The sequence below is a fragment of the Pseudophryne corroboree genome, chromosome 11 (assembly GCF_028390025.1).
Source record: "Pseudophryne corroboree isolate aPseCor3 chromosome 11, aPseCor3.hap2, whole genome shotgun sequence".
NCBI classification, from domain to species: Eukaryota; Metazoa; Chordata; class Amphibia; order Anura; family Myobatrachidae; genus Pseudophryne; species Pseudophryne corroboree.
The window spans coordinates 60,810,181-60,828,176 of NC_086454.1; the positions used below are offsets into that span (position 1 = coordinate 60,810,181).

Below are 17,996 nucleotides of genomic sequence, written 5' to 3' on the forward strand. Positions count from 1 at the left end.
TATATATATATATATATATATATATATATATATAAGCACTGTACTGACTGGGATTTTATTCCAGGGTCCGGTGGCACTGGGTGTGTGCTGGCATACTCTCTCTCTCTGTCTCTCCTAAGGGCCTTATTGGGGGACTGTCTCCATATAGATATATATCCCTGAGTGTGTGGGGGTGTCGGTACATGTGTGTCGGCATGTCTGAAGCGGAAGGCTCATCTAAGGAGGAGGTTGAGTAGATTGTGGTGTCTCCGTCGGCGACGCCGACACCTGATTGGTTGGATATGTGGAATGTATTAAATGCAAACGTGTCTTTATTACATAAGAAATTGGACAAAGCAGAGTCCAGGGAAGTAACAGGGAGTCAATCCATGGCTTTGGCTGTGTCACAGGGCCCTTCAGGGTCTCAGAAACGTCCCCTGTCCCACGTAGCAGACAGTGATACCGACACGGATTCTGACTCCAGTGTCGATTACGATGATGCGAGGTTACACCCAAGGGTAGCCAAAAGTATTCATTATATGATTATTACTATAAAAGATGTTTTGCATATCACAGATGACCCCTCTGTCCCTGACACGGGGGTATGCATGTTTTAGGAAAAGAAACCTGATGTAACCTTTCCCCCATCTCATGAGCTGAATGCTTTATTTGAAAAGGCTTGGGAAACTCCAGACAAGAAACTGCAGATTCCCAAGGGAATTCTTATGGCGTACCCTTTCCCCGCGCAGGACAGGTTACGGTGGGAATCCTCGCCCAGGGTGGACAAGGCTTTAACGCGCTTGTCCAAAAAGGTGGCGCTACCATCTCCGGACACGGCAGCCCTCAAGGATCCTGCTGATCGCAGACAGGAAACTACCTTAAAATCAATTTATACACATACGGGTTCCTTGCTCAGACCGGCAGTAGCGTCGGTATGGGTATGTAGCGCAGTAGCAGCATGGGCAGATAACTTGTCATCTGACATTGACACCCTAGATAGGGAGTGCATTTTATTGACCTTGGGTCACATTAAAGACGCAGCCTTATATATGAGAGATGCTGCGAGAGACGTTGGGCTGTTAGGTTCAAGAGCCAACGCCATGGCTATTTCTGCTAGGCGAGCCCTGTGGACTCGCCAATGGATGGGTGATGCCGACTCAAAGAGACATATGGAAGTTTTACCTTACAAGGGTGAGGTCTTATTTGGGGAGGGTCTCGCGGACCTGGTTTCCCCGGCTATCGCGGGTAAATCTTCTTTTTTGCCTTATGTTCCCCCACAGCAAAAGAATACACCACAATATCAGATGCAGTCCTTTCAGTCGCATAAGTCTAGAAGAGGTCGGGGCTCACCTTTCCTTGCCAGAGGTAAGGCTAGAGGGAAAATAATGACTAGTTCCCAGGAGCAGAAGTCCTCCCCGGCTTCTACTAAATCCACCGCATGACGCTGGGTCTCCACTGAGGGAGTCCGCACCGGTGGGGGCACGTCTTCGACTCTTCAGCCAGGTCTGGGTTCTGTCAGACGTGGATCCTTGGGCGATAGAAATTATATCCAAGGCTACAAACTGGAATTCGAAGAGGTGCCGCCTCGACGATTTTTCAAGTCTGCTTTGCCAGCTTCTCCCCCAGAGAGGGAAATAGTTTTAGCTGCAATTCAAAAGTTGTACCAACAGCAAGTGATTATCAAGGTTCCCCTGGTCCAACAGGGGAAAGGGTACTATTCAACCCTGGTTGTGGTCCCGAAACCGGATGGCTCGGTCAGACCCATTCTGAATCTAAAATCCCTAAACCTGTACTTGAAAAAGTTCAAATTCAAGATGGAATCGATCCGGGCAGTTATCTCCAGCCTGGAAGGGGGGGATTTTATGGTGTCATTAGACATAAAGGATGCATACCTTCATGTCCCCATATATCCTCCTCATCAGTCATACCTGATATTTGCTGTACAGGACTGTCATTACCAGTTTCAGACGTTGCCGTTTGGGCTTTCCACGGCCCCGAGGATTTTCACCAAGGTAATGGCGGAAATGATGGTGCTCCTGCGCAGGCAGGGAGTCACAATTATCCCGTACTTGGACGATCTCCTGATAAAAGCGAGATCGAGAGATCAATTGCTGAAAAGCGTGTCGCTCTCCTTGAGAGTGCTGCAGCAACATGGCTGGATTCTAAATCTATCAAAGTCACAGTTGATTCCAACGACTCGGCTATCTTTCTTAGGCATGATTCTGGACACGGAACAGAAGAGGGTTTTTCTCCCAGTGGAAAAAGCCCAGGAACTCCAGAACATGGTCAGGGACCTGCTAAAACCAAAAAGAGTGTCAGTCCATCAATGCACTCGAGTACTGGGAAAAATGGTGGCGGCCTACGAGGCCATCCCCTTCGGCAGGTTCCATGCGAGACAATTCAGTGGGACATTCTGGACAAGTGCCCGGGGTCCCATCTACAAGTGCATCAGAAAATAAGCCTGTCCCCCAGGGTCTCTCTCCTGTGATGGCTGCAGAGTGCTCACCTTCTCAGGGGTCGCAGGTTCGGTATTTAAGACTGGGTTCTGATGACCATGGATGTGAGCCTCCGAGGATGGGGAGCAGCCACACAAGGAAGAAATTTTCAGGGACTCTGGTCAAGCCAGGAGGCTTGTCTACACATCAATGTACTGGAGTTGAGGGCCATATACAACGGCCTATGACAAGCGGAGAATCTTCTTCGCGACCTACCGGTTCTGATTCAATCAGACAACGTCACGGCCCTGGCTCATGTAAACCGCCAATGCGGGACAAGGAGCAGAGTGGAAGCCACCAGGATTCTTCGCTGGGCAGAAAATCACTTAAGCGCTCTGTCATCTGTCTTCATTCAGTGAGTGGACAACTGGGAAGCAGACTTCCTCAGCAGACACGATCTCCATCCAGGGGAGTGGGGGTCCTCATCACGAAGTTTTTGCAGAGATAACAAGTCATTGGGGACTTCCTCAAATAGACATGATGGCGTCTCGCCTCCCAAGAAGCTTCCGAGGTATTGTGCCAGGTCAAGGGACCCTCAGGCAGTAGCGGTGGACGCCCTGGTGACACCATGGGTGTTTCAGTCAGTCTATGTGTTCAGTCGGTCTATGTGTTCCCTCCTCTTCCGCTCATCTCAAAAATATTGAGAATCATAAGACGAAAAAGAGTGCAGACAATACTCATTGTTCCAGATTGGCCTCAAAGGGCCTGGTATTCAGATCTTCAGGAAATGCTCACAGAAGATCCGTGGCCTCTTCCTCTCAGGGAGGACCTGTTGCAGCAGGGGCCCTGCGTGTTCCTAGACTTACCGCAGTTACGTTTGACGGCATGGCGGTTGAACACCAAATCCTATCTGGGAAAGGTATTCCGGAGGAAGTCATCCCTAGTCTAATAAAGGCTAGGAAGAAGGTGACGGCGAAACATTATCACCGTATCTGGATGAAGTATGTATCTTGGTGTGAAGCCAAGAATACTCCTACGGAAGATGTCCATCTGGGCCGTTTTCTCCACTTTCTACAGACAGGAGTGGATATGGGCCTAAAGTTAGGCTCCATTAAGGTACAGATTTCGGCCCTATCAATTTTCTTTCAGAAGGAATTGGCCTCTCCTCAAGAAGTCCAGACTTTTGTAAAGGGAGTGCTGCACATCCAGCCTCCTTTTGTGCCCCCAGTCACACCTTGGAACCTTTACGTGGTGTTACAGTTCCTAAAATCTCACTGGTTTGAACCTCTTCGAACGGTTGAATTAAAATTTCTCGCTTGGAAGGTGGTCATGTTGTTGGCCTTGGCATCTGCAAGGCGGGTGTCCGAATTGGCGGCTTTATCTCACAAAAGCCCCTATCTGATTTTCCATGTGGAAAGAGCAGAGTTGAGGACTCGTCCTCAATTTTTGCCTAATGTGGTTTCATCGTTTCATATAACCAACCTATTGTGGTACCTGTGGCTACAGGTGACTTGGAGGATTCCAAATCCCTTGATGTAGTCAGGACATTAAAAATTTATGTAGCCAGGACGGCTCGGGTTAGGAAAACAGAGACACTGTTTGTCCTGTATGCGGCCAACAAGGTTGGCGCTCCTGCTTCTAAGCAGACTATTGCTCGTTGGATTTGTAACACGATTCAGCAGGCTCATTCTACGGCTGGATTGCCTTTCCCAAATTCGGTAAAGGCCCATTCCAATAGGGAGGTGGGCTCTTCTTGGGCGGCTGCCCGAGGCGTCTCGGCATTACAGCTGTGACGAGCAGCTACTTGGTCGGGTTCAAACACTTTTGCTAAATTCTATAAGTTTGATACCCTGGCTGATAAGGACCTCATATTTGCTCAATTGGTGCTGCAGAGTCATCCGCACTCTCCCGCCTGGTCTGGAGCTTTGGTATAATCCCCATGGTCCTTACGGAGTCCCCAGCATCCTGTAGGACGTAAGAGAAAATAAGATTTTAAACCTACAGGTAATTCTTTTTCTCCTAGTCCATTGAGGATGTTGGGTGCCCGCCCCAGTGCGGACATATTTCTGCAAGGCTTCTATATTGTTATGTTACAGTTAAGATCAGTCTTTGGCTGATGCTGTTTTGTTCATACTGTTAACTGGTTGCATATATTCCATGTTATACGGTGTGGATGGTGTGGGCTGGTTTGAATCTTGCCCTTAGCTTAACAAAAATCCTTTCCTTGTACTGTCCGTCTCCTCTGGGCACAGTTCTTTAACTGAGATCTGGAGTAGGGGCATAGAGGGAGGAGCCAGTGCACATCCATCTAAAGTCTTTAGAGTGCCCATGTCTCCTGCGGAGCTTGTCTATACCCCATGGTCTTTACGAAGTCCCCAGCATCCTCTACGGACTAGGAGAAAAAGATTTACCGGTAGGTTTAAAATCTTATTTTTTGGCCCTGCACCAACAGACCTTGCCCACCACAGGGGGGAAAAAATGTCACCATATTAAGCCCCAAATAGTAATGTCCCCTGCACAATATGCCCCACACTGCAATGCCCGTGATACATTTATGTCCTACAGTAAAGCTTCTACACGCTGGGTGTCATGCTCGCTACCAGGGGTTTTATGGGCTGGGTGTCTTGCTCGTTGCCAGGGGTTTGTAATGCTTGTGGCCAGGGGTATTGTTCGTTGCCAGGGGTGTTATCGTTAAACATTTAAAAAAAATCAAATGTTTATTCTTACAGTGAAATTTTACATTTCTGAATTTAAAAAAAAATAAATTGAAAAAAAGCGATGAAATTCCATAGACAAAAAACCTTACGGTTTCACATGTCCCATTAAGGCTTCTTACACATGATCTGGCATTTCAGAAACCTGTTGTAGCTCTTTCACTCAAACTCCAAAAAGCAATGAAATTCCGATCATTAAGGCTGACGCCTTAATGGACGTGTTCCTTGCGCAATACAGATATGGTATGCCATCACAGCCTGTGGGTAAGTGCAGATTCAGCACTCTCACAGAGTGAGATTGCTGTCACTCACACAATGGTGGAGCTGCTAATTCACAGATTTGTGTGCTCATTGGAATACACACATGCAGTCTATGCAACTGAAGGTCTGAGTGTTGTTGATTGGAGGGAGGAGACAGAGCGGTGTGGATGGGGGAACCGAAGTGTGTGGATAGAGGGAAGACTAAGCAGCACTGATGGGGGGACAAAGAAACACGGGATAATTCAGACTGCAGCAGCGATCGCAGTCTGAATTAGTTTGTGGGGTGCAAATGCGCAATGGCCACACTGTGCGTGCGTACCCCGGGAGCCCAGTGGGGGGAGGTGTAGGGCCTGACATGCGGGGCGGACTAGCCCTGTGCTGGGCGTCACATCGCATGTTAGAGTAAATGATTGTAGATGTGCTAAATTTGGCACATCTACAATCAACTCTGAATTACCAACACAGATGGGGGGGGAGGTAAGAAAGATGGAGGAACGACAGTGGCACAGATGGTGGGGAGACCGCTGCGTGGATGGGTGGACAGTGCCGTATGGATGATGGGGAAAGAGCAGCACAGATCTGGGAGGGGTAAGAGCAGCACAGATGGAAAGAAATGGCACGGATGAGGAAGGCAGAGCAGCATGGATGAGGGGAATACAGTCCCAACATCGGAGGGGATAAGTATTTTTACCTCCCCTTGGGGGGTGGCAGCTAGAGCTAATCCTTGGGTGGGTTGGATAGGGCAACCCCCCCCAATAGTGACCCATGAAACTTACCTTCAGGATGTCAGCTATATAAATAGGGTAAGAGTGGTGTGGATAGGGGGTAGATTAAGCAGTAAGTATGGGAAGGGAGACAGAGCGGTGCGGATGGGGGAAATGGTGCAGATGGGTTGAAGACACTGGCACGGATGGATAGAAAACTGGTACAGATGGGAGAGAAGACAGTTTATTTATTTAATTTAATTAATATTAAATGAAACGTTGACATTAAGCTGCTTGGACAGCTTTCATTGAGGTTGCCGCTGGTAGTTTTTCATAAGTCCTGGAGTGCCGTACCTTCCACCAAGACTGCACATCTATTTACTGGCACCTGGGCACTTCATCCTGCATGTTCCATAGGAGTGCCAGTCCTTGCCTCTATTTATATATATATATATATATATATATATATATATATATATATATATATATATATATTTGATCTCCCTGCCTCTATGTTAGGGGCCCCCCTGTTTGAAGCGCCCCAGGCCCCCCATAGCCTTAATCCGGCTCTGTCTGGACCCAGGGGCCATGTGCACCGCACACACTGCACCTGCTATAGATATGCCACTCTCTTACACTAATCTGTATGTAACTATAGTTTAATTATAATGACCCAGATGACGTTATGTTTTTAGGTCTAAATAACTACTATAATTCATGCTTTTTCTAAAATACTCTCCCTTTAAGTGCTATATCCTTGGATATTTCTTTCAGCTAGGAGTTTATCTAATCCATTTTTAAACATACTGACTGTGTCCACCATTACTACCTTGTACCTTCCAAATTTTTACTGCCCTTCAGAGGCGTAGCTAGGGTTTTCGGAGCACAGGGCAAGATGGAAAATGGCGCCCCCCCCAAAAAAAAACACCAAAAGAAGCATGCGCGTGTGGTGAAAAATGGGCGTGGCCACACTCCAGAAGGGGTGTGGCCACACTCCAGAAGGGGTGTGGCCACGCACCAGAAGGGGTGTGGCCACTGAAAATGGACCACAGTGCCAGTTACATTGCCCCACAGTGCCGGATACATGCCCCACAGTGCCGGATACATGCCCCACAGTGCCGGATACATGCCCCACAGGGCCGGATACATTGCCCCACAGTGCCGGATACATTGCCCCACAGTGCCGGATACATTGCCCCACAGTGCCGGATACATTGCCCCACAGTGCCGGATACATTGCCCCACAGTGCCGGATACATTGCCCCACAGTGCCAGATACATTGCCCCACAGTGCCAGATACATTGCCCCACAGTGCCAGATACATGCCCCACAGGGCCAGTTACATTGCCCCACAGTGCCAGATACATGCCCCACAGTGCCAGATACATGCCCCACAGTGCCAGATACATTGCCCCACAGTGCCAGATACATTGCCCCACAGTGCCAGTTACATGCCCCACTCAGTGCCAGATACATGCCCCACTCAGTGCCAGTTACATGCCCCACTCAGTGCCAGTTACATGCCCCACTCAGTGCCAGTTACATGCCCCACTCAGTGCCAGTTACATGCCCCACTCAGTGCCAGATATATGCCCCACTGTGCCGCCCCCCCCCCACGGTCACTCACCGCTTGTTGATATCTATGTGAGAGGAGGAGAGCGCAGCGCCTCTCCTTCCCCTCACCGCTCCAGGTCTCCGGCGGCTGTCTGGCGCCGGTTCGCTAGCCAATCAGAGCTTGCGGACCGGCAGCCAATCAGGAGCTGGTCCGCAAGCTCTGATTGGCTAACACCGCTGGAGACCGTACACAGCAGCGCTGCTAGTGCTGGCAGCGGCGGTGAGGGGAGGGAGAGACGCTGCGCTCTCCTCCCCTCACATTTTGGCGTGACAGGGGCGAGTGGGGCATGATGCCCTGGCCGCCGGCGGCGCCCCCCTCTCCTGGGCCTGCCAAGGCGCCCAGGGCACGTGCCCCACTCACCCTACCCTTGTTACGCCTCTGCTGCCCTTTCCTTCGTTGGGTACAAAAATGTCTTTCCTCTAACCTCAGAGGGTGTCACAGAGTCCTGTGTAGAGATTATTTGATATACAAATCACATGATAGATCCTTGTATTGTCCCTTTAGATATTAGTAAATATTAATAATGTCCCCTCTCAGCTGTCTCTTTTTGAGTGTATTGCAATTGAATGGTTTGCATGCAAAAACAAGGACATTTCTACCCATATGTAGAGATCAAGCTACATTCAGGTTGGAAACAATATATCTGCATGTACAGTATGGATGTTATGGAGAAAAAAATAAAAACACAACACGCAAGTCGTAATGAGCCCCTCAATTAATAGTTGTGCATCCTCACATGTGGCCTGATTCAGATGTGTTTGGAGTTGCTATCGCTGCTGCTTACATGGAAGCAGCAACAAAAGCAATTATATGGTAATATTAGTGATCCATTTTGCGTCCTAGGGCGCAGCATCGGATCATCTGCAACACCATCGGCCGGCTGTGTGGCCCATGGGTCATGCAAGCCGGCTGCCACAGAACCAACAAATAGACCAGTAAATCTCCATCTTCCAAAGGAGATCCTGGCTTCATCACTCCACAAAAATGTGGCGGCAACACACATCTGTTTTGGCAAACTGAAGCTGTCACTGCCTCCTCCCCAAACTGCAGCAGACTGTCAATCACTGATGGTCTGTTGCCGATCTGCATACGATTTCGCAGACGCATACTGCTGTCATGAGCCACTGCTGTGGCTTATTCCTCTTTGCATTCTGTTTATGTATTTTATGTTGTATTTCTGTTAGCATTCCAGGTTTTCTCATGTACTTGTTTAGGGTACTGTTGCGAGCTGCCTTTGGTGAGTCTGTGTAACTGCAGCCTGTCTCCTGTATGTGTGGCCTGTGCAGTCTCACCTGTCAGATAATTAGGCCCCTTCATCTGACACCGGTGATAGCTACATGTTCCTGTTTGTACCTGTGTCCGGGCCCTGTCCTATGATAGAATCTTGAACCTGTGCAATTGGTTCTGTTGTACTACTTGTGATGTCTAGTTGGAATCCTGTGTACCCTGTCCTCACAGAATCCTAAATTCATTACCCGTCACCTGAGTTCCTGCTTCAGTGAGAACCTGTGAGCTCATATGAGATCCTGTCTGCCTGTGTTGAACCCGTGACCCGGAGACCTTGCCAGATTGATTACCTGACCAGTACCAGCTAGCCTTGTACTCAGGTTTTTGTGGAGTTTCCACACAGACACTGCTTGCCTGCATTTCTGTATTATATCACCGTTGAGCATTGTTGCTTTCACAGTTTATTAAGTCACTTATAACATCTTTGAGCATTGTTGCTTTCACAGTTTATTAATTTGCTTATTACATCTTATGCATTGTTGCATTCACAATCACTCATATATTCCGTGTCATAGCTTTCAACACTCCATGTCTTGGTTCCTATGTTGGGATTTTGGCAGCCATGCTGCACATAATCTGTTCATTGTCCTTTCTGTATTCTCTCCCACTGGTAGTCATACTAGACTTAGTTAGCTTCCCCCTTATTCACTCGCAGTCTCAGTTGGTGCCTTGTTACCTCCTAAGACCTGGGGGCATTGGAGTCTGCGCGGACCTAATTCGCTCATTCAAACGTGACTGCTATAGGAGAAGACTATCCCTGTAGGCACCAACCGACCACTGGGGGAGAAACAGAGTCAGTGGTTAGAGTAGGCGTTGCTGCAGTCATCCATAACTAGCCGCAGCTTCACTCATGAGTACTGGAACTCTCCAGTTGCCACCCACTCCCCTGAGTTCAAGATACTCAGTTCATAACAACTGCACATACAGATCTGGCGCATACACAAAGTACTGAACATCATTGCAGCATGAGCTACAGCTACGTCATTTCCTAACTGAGGAGGTGATTCAGACCAGATCGCTGCTGTGCAAAAACACAGCGGGCGATCAGGTAATAAATGGCATACATATGGGACGTGCATAGGACAACAACAAAGGGCATCATCGGTCAGCGACAGGATGGTGCACAAAATCCAATCTCATGGGCGTTCACAAGGTGATTGATAGGAGGAGGCCGTTTGTGGTAACTGAGCATTTATTGGGAGTGTCCGGAAAAACATAGGCGTGCCCAAGCGTTTTCAGGAAGGGTGTCTGATGTCAACTCCGGCCCCAATCAGCCTCTTCTCATTGCACTGTAGGAGTAAGTCCTGGGCTGTGCACAGACTGCACATACTGGATTTTTGCAGCTCTGCATACACATGCGATCACACACTTGCACGGTGACTTTACACTCCCCCTGGGACGGCAACTATCTGAATGCAGGACAGCAAAGTTAGCAGCCAAGAGATCAGGTCTGAATCACCCCGAGTTGAGTGAGTGATGCTTGCTGATAATATGGTTGAAACTAGAAAACAGACTCTCATTGATACCCCTTGTAAATACCAAATTGCTTTCTAACAAATATTTAAAATGCCCACTCTAATTTATACTGCGGACGCCAGGCGCATCTTAGTACCATATACGATAAAAGTGCGCTGTACGTCGCAAAACACTACATCCCCTAAGAGAAAACAATACACCCACACATTATCTGAGTTCCAAAGCTCATTGATGTATATATTTGTTATTAAAAGGATATGTATTCAATATATCACAATGTACAGTATATATATATATATATATATATATATATATTTACATGGTTACAATTTATACAGTAAGCAGTTAATACAAACTAAATCAAATACATACAGTTACAGGCCAGCAAATACATCACCATATCTTTCTCATATAAAGTCTTCCCTCCATATCACTCTCTCTCTCTCTCTCTCTGTAAAATCATGTAGGCACCGGACTGGCAGCAACTCCACCATCGTCTGGCACAAAACAGCAACTCCTGTGTGTCTGATCAGCAATGTGCTATCTAGTTTGGGGGAGTACACACATCTAGTCTAAGGGAGGGAACTTTCTCATTCATGATGAGTCACTGGTCAATTCATATGCAAACCAGGTTCAGCCTTGAAGACATCAAAAGGGCTGGCCTGAGATTCCTATCCACCACCTGCTTGGAATGTCCATTGTTCTAATAAGAGTGACTTTAGCTTTCATACATTTAAACATAACTACTCATAGCAATGTCCTACAACCTAATAACAAGTATCAAATGAATCTACACATTAATCTGGTTACTGTAATACCAAACACGACATGTCTATCTTGCTCTGCTCCAATAATACACATACATGACGTTACTCCATTATATAATTTTAAATCATTATGATGTCTGGCGCTTGATATGTTATAATTATATGCTGTATGAAATATGTGTCGAATCTATCTCTGTGGCATGTCTGTGTAAATGCGTATGTTACCATATATTGCTGTGTTCGCTGCGCGTATTTGCAAGCATAGCAACTTATAATGTGTGGAGTCTGTATGTTCTCTCTATGTAATATTTTTTTTTTACTTCGACACCCTATTCCACTAGCTCAAAAAACACGGGTAAATGCACGGGGGCAAAAGTTAGCAGCCAACCCGTGTTTTTTGCAAGTGGAAAAGGGTCCCCCCCCGCAAAAACCGGGATCAAGTGACCCGTGAATCCTACCCGGGTAAATACCTGGGTAGGACACGGGAATGATCCGGGTAGGGTTGTAGTGTAAACGGGAGCCATGTCGATGCGACATGGCTCCCGTTTACACCGTATGGAACGGCTGTGCTGGGAGATCATGTGATATGCCGGGTTGGTGACTGCTGATGGGAAAGGGGGCTGAGCACGGGCCGCAGCCGGGTAGCACCCATGTAAGGCTCCCGGCTGCGACCTGTGATCATAGATGGAAAAGGGGTATTAGTAAAACTACCTAGATGTCAGTGCTATTGTACAACAACTAACCATTATACGTATCTATGACAATAACTGCAATACTTTACCTAGTTTTCTAGGTAATTTATTTATTTGACTTTTCATAACCCTCTTTTCTTTTCTGTTTTTTATTCATGAATCAGAATTATATGGTGTGCTGTTATTAGAATCAAAAGTTCTACAGCTCATTATAGCACTTCCTACAGCTACAGTGTTGATCACTAGAATAAAACTGATATGATCCTTATTATATTTCACTACACTTATGTCTACAAAAAAACAGATCAAGTTGAGCATAAAATATAAAAAGGGTAAATTTATTCGGTAGCAGCAGGAGCAAATAACAATGTACTGCACTGATGACAAATTGTCTTGTTCAGGACATAAAATGTTTTATAATGTTTTCATAGTTCTAGAGTATTTTGGACATGCTCCCAATATCCTTTTTGTTATATTTTTAACAATAATCAATTTTAGACAGCAGTAAGTTAAAGTAATTCTGTTAATAAATGATTCAGCTGATTGAGAAGCAGAATTTGGGTACCAGTTATAGGAAATTTATATTTTCAATAATGTTATTTTAAAACTGTGGCCCAAATGTATTAAGCCTTTAAAGAGTGAAAACGTGGAGACAGATATTGGCGGGATGTACTAAAGGGAAAATGCGATAAAACTCGTTTTATTGCATTTTCGCATGTACTAACCCCCATCCGCCGCGTTTTCACCCCTGAGGGTATCGCCATGAGCTTCTTATTGCCGGCCGCCGCAACCCGCTGCCTCTGCCACCCCTCCCCCGCCGCCGATGCCTCCTCCCCCGGCATACCTTCTTCAAGGAAGCCCTGGCCCGGAAGTTAAACTCCTCCTCCCCCTAGCAACCCAGCCGGAGGTCCTTTCCGGCTGCAGGGGGGAGGAGGAGGAGGCACCCAGGGCAGCCTGCTGCCTGCTCCCCAGCAGGTGAGCAGGTGGAGACCCCAGGGAAGTGACGGAGACCCCCCGCACACCACCTCACAGGTATCGCGGGGGGCCTCCATCACTGCATCGCAATGTTAATCGCATATGTTAGTACATATGTGAACAACATCGCTGCGATGGGCAGTGAGGGGCGGCGATGTATGTTAATACATCCCGCCCATAAAGAGTGATAAATGACCAGCCAATCAGCTCCTAACTGTCATTTTTTTTAAACTCAGCCTGTTACATGGCAGTTAGGAAGCTGATTGGCTGGTACTTTATCATTCTTTATCCATCTCCACTCTATCACTTTTTAAGGCATAATACATTTGGGCCATTCCTTACTGTACCTATCATGCCTAGGAAGGGTATATCTCCCTTTGGCACACTTTCTAATAAAACCTGTGTTCTTCCACTGGAAAAATGCTGTCATCCCAATGCCTCCAACACTACCACTGACCCTTAATTTCACCAAATGTTTGGATTTCAACATTCCAGCATGGTAGTTATTAATGGGTAAGTTCTACTGTACTTCTGTAAATACCCGAAGGGTGGGGTATTCATTTCTATTTCAGAAAGTAATGTATTATAACATTTATAAAGACTGTATTGAGTTACTATGGGTATACTTTGGTTACATTCATAACAGTATAGAATCAAAACAAAGGTTGAACTCGATGGACAACTTGTCTTTTTCAACCTCAATAACTATGTTACTATGTTACTATGACTAACAATTATGCATAGCATTGCCTGACTTTTTCATTTTTTGCATAGCTCTCTCCTCTCTCTTCCACATCTCTCTATCTCTTTCCACACCCCCATATATCTCTCTCCCCATCTCCCTCCGCCATCTGATCTGTGTTGATACTTAAATGTTGGTGCACACCTGGCTTAAATGGTGCACAAGCTGAACCACCTATCTACTCCTGGTATTTAATGTTGGTTACCAAGTAATACCTCCAGACCACCATGTCTGGTTAATTGTTTCCTGGTGTATACAGTATGTTGGTTACCTAGTCTTATTTCCAGACTGCCATGTCTGGGCATTATATCAATTAATGGTTGAATCCTGGTTTTGAAAGTCAGACTTTATAATTACTGTATGGTATAGTACCAATACTGAATTGAATTATAACCATTTTACCATAATCCTGATCACATTCAAATAGGTATCACTTCAATGAAAGTCTTTTTCTTTATTTACAAGCTTCTCATATTGGACTCCCATTGTAGGACAATACATGTGCCCACCCTGCACTGGTACAATATCAACAGAGGAGACTAAGGTTGTGTTCCACGGGTTGGTTCGTGTCACCATACCGATGCCAGGATCCCGGCTTTTAGATGACCGGTGGGGAAAGAAGCTCCTTGTGGGCTCGCTGCACTCTATGGGTGTCGTGGACACCCATGAGTAGGAATAGTCCCTGTTAGTTGGCATGCTGACTGTCGGGATTGCGAGGGAGCGGAATTCCGGCATTGGTATAGTGACCTGCGGTCTCCTGACTGTCGGTCACATAACTACATCCTGTGCCCTTCTACAACAGCAAATCCAATCTCCTTTATATTTTTACTTCAGAGTCTGGTATATACCCCAGTACTCTCATCCACCTATTCACTACCTCTAGGGGCACACACGTGGGATGCAGATACATGGAGATAATCATAAAAACTCTGATATTTTCACTTTCTGCTATATGTTGCTTTATTAAACTTCTGGGTTAGAAAACACGTGACACTAAATCAGGGCCAGATTAACAATGGGGCGGATGGAGCTACAGCTCCAGGCCTCCACATAAAAATAGGCCCATCATCATGGTGGCATGACGATCATTAGCCAACAGCTGGCCACATGGTCTGCCATGAAGCATAACTATTAAGATTGTGTTTCTATTTTTTCTCAGATATTTATGCATTTTTTTTTATATTTTTACATATTTAGGGAGACATTGGAGCTTATAGTGTAGAGGTGTGCACACCCATATGGCTCTGGCCACACCCACACAGCACTGATCACACCTAACCCATTTCTCACAATAAGTCCTTGAATATTTTCAGCTCCAGGCCAATGTGGCCCTTAATCCGGCCCTGCACTAAGTGACACTGAAACTCTGATACTTCATTTTCTGCTGTGTGCTGCTTGAAGATATCAGTGAGTTAGAAAAAAACCAAGATATCCTAAGAGTGAAAAAGCAAGTTCTTCTGATTTATCAATGTGATCTTGGAGAATATTACCAATTGGTGTTGCATTTACACACAGTGACTTATTATAGTATACCAATGTCTAGGATTGTACACATCAAATTGAGATATTCTCCTATGTTTTGCTTGGATATGCGGAATATCAGCACAGACATACAGTGACACATTGTGGTTACAGCTTTATAATTATATTATATCATTACTTGTTTTTTTCTCATGCTTATGATGCTGATGTTCAACTGCAGTGATTATTGGTAGGACTAGATACTTTAAGGGAACATACTGTCAAATATACCCATGACTATTGGCTGTCATTGCATTTTGTTTTTTTATATTGTCCACAATATTTTCACCACTTTGTTTCAAGGATTTCCTTGGGAGATAGACATTTGTTTTTACTATTCTAACTGTTGGATGAATTGAACATCCACTGTAATTTTTATAATGTCAGACATACAGTATACTAAACTGTCTAGAGCTAAAATAGGTTTGCACTATAACTAATTAAGAAATAACCAGACAATTTGATATCACATTTTATTCTGTTAATAAACTTTTGTCCAAGATTGATATTCAGGACCCGTCTGACACTCACTATTTACTTTCATAGGCACCATCAGAGCAACCCATTGGAACTACAAGCCTTCGGTCTCGAAAAATTTAATTTGGGTATCAGAGGTGGTGACCTAATGCAACAACTCCTCAAACGTGAATCCGAATGGACTTTCAGACTGGATTGCCTTGCACCAAGAGGGATGAATGAGCACATCAATTATGGAGTGTTCATCTAGCCCATCCAGTCCTCAAACAAAGGACATGCAATCATAACATAATTCCTCCCAATGTAGATTGAAACAACAGACCCTTGAAAATAAGACTTTAAGCTAATCTCTTTCTAACTTGTAAATTATCTTATTCATCTATACACTTACCTGGTTGCATTATCCCCATCCTTCTAACTCACCCACAGGTTAAAAAACTTACCCTCACAATTACCCCATATTGACCATTATCTCAAACCTCCACCCCCCCCCCCCTGCTTCTGCAATCACACATCACACCTCCACACTATATCCACATCACATCAAGACCCATTTACTCCAATAGCACAACATTTAACAATCACCAGTTCCTACCTCATATACTACATACCTCACATTGCCCCCATCCCACATAATGCGATTAGTTACCCAACTTAGATCCACACTATTGCACTTTGCATCAATGGACTTTAGTCACATCACTTTATGTGTCACATTTTTCCTGCTCATATATATAATAAGGCAATTACACAGTCACATCACTCTGATACTTATACCCCTTTTCCACCTACTGAGCACGGGTCGCAGCCGGGAGCCTGACATGGGTGCTACCTGGCTACGGCCTGTGCTCAGCCCCCTTTCCCACTGCGCTCACCAACCCTGCATATTGCTGGGTTGGTGACGCGGCAGGGGCGGCGCTGGGAGATCACATGATCTCCCAGCGCCCCCTTCCATACAGTGTAAACGGGAGCCATGTCGCATCATCACAGCTTCCGTTTACACTACAACCCTACCCGGATCATTCCCGTGTCCTACCCAGGTAGTTACCTGGATAGGATTCACGGGTCACTTGATCCGGGTTTTTGCCCTTTTCCACTAGCAAAAAACACAGGTAAATGCGCACCCCCGTGCATTTACCCGTGTTTGTTGAGCTAGTGGAAAAGGGGTATTAATAATTATCAATATTCTCCTTTTTTCTTTTTTTCTTTTTTTTATTATTATAGAAACCTCTCAAATAGTGGCTTTCTACTCTATGTTACCAACATATTCCTTTTCTCTTTGGTTTAAATTTCTTTAGCCTACATGGAACCTATATTTACCTTTTTGTGCCTCATGCCTTATGCCTCATGTCTAACTGCACTATTTGGTATGCAATTAGATGTTTTCCTTTTTCATGTGGGATACTAATGAATGTATTATACTTATAACCTAACTAGTACTCAGATTACGCCAAAATTCATCTGATCTTGGAAGCAAAGCAGTGACAGGCCTGATCAGTACAAGGTCAAGTGACTATCTTGGAATATCAGGTGCAGTAGCTCCAATCATCAACAAACAGCAGAAGTGGTGAAGAAAACATTGGCCTTACCTCTATACCTATTCTACTAATTAGAACTACAATCTTTGCAAGACCACCTACCAGAGAAAGAAGCTTCATTAGCACAACCATTACAAATACCAAGGGAGCCATTATCAAGGACTATAGCTACCATTATGAAAATCATTTTCCTCCATAACGATATTACACTCCTGATATACTAAGATATTATACATATCTTTGATTTTAATATTTTTCACCAGGGGCGTATTGGAAATGGTTATGTACACTCAGCAATTTGATTGGTGACAACATGGGGCATGTCAACCCCTTATACTAATACCATTCAACTCCACCTAAGGTGACTGTATTTTGTATGTAAGTCTGTGTCCTTTCTTCTTTTATGATTAACCATAATAAAAGTTAAGTTTTAACATATTTTATATCCATCAAGTGTGCCCCAACATAGTCTTTCACTATAACTCACTATTTTATACAAGTTTCATTAAAAGTTATGTTTTAATATATTCAGAAATCTATTTTAGTGCCCCCAAAAAAGTCTACTTTTTTCTTAATGACAAAGGGGGTCATTCCGAGTTGATCGCTTGCTAGCTACTTTTAGCAGCCGTGCAAACGCTATGTCGCCACCCACGGGGGAGTGTATTTTCACTTTGCAAGTGTGCGAACGCGTGTGCAGCAGAGCGAAACGAAAAAGTTTTTTGCAGTTTCTGAGTAGCTCTGGACTTACTCAGCCCTTGCGATCACTTTAGTCTTTTTGGTCCCGGAAATTACGTCAGACACCCGCCCTGCAA

General features: G+C 45.2%; 1 long non-coding RNA gene across 1 annotated transcript in view; it reads left to right on the forward strand.

The window, feature by feature from the left end:
* The window catches only part of LOC134968830 (uncharacterized), a 39,736-nt gene extending 22,099 nt beyond the window's left edge, over positions 1–17,637 (forward strand). The window contains exon 3 of the long non-coding RNA XR_010189342.1: positions 15,716–17,637. This is a non-coding gene — a long non-coding RNA (uncharacterized LOC134968830). The remainder of the gene's footprint in view (positions 1–15,715) is intronic.
* Positions 17,638–17,996: the final 359 nt, after the last annotated feature.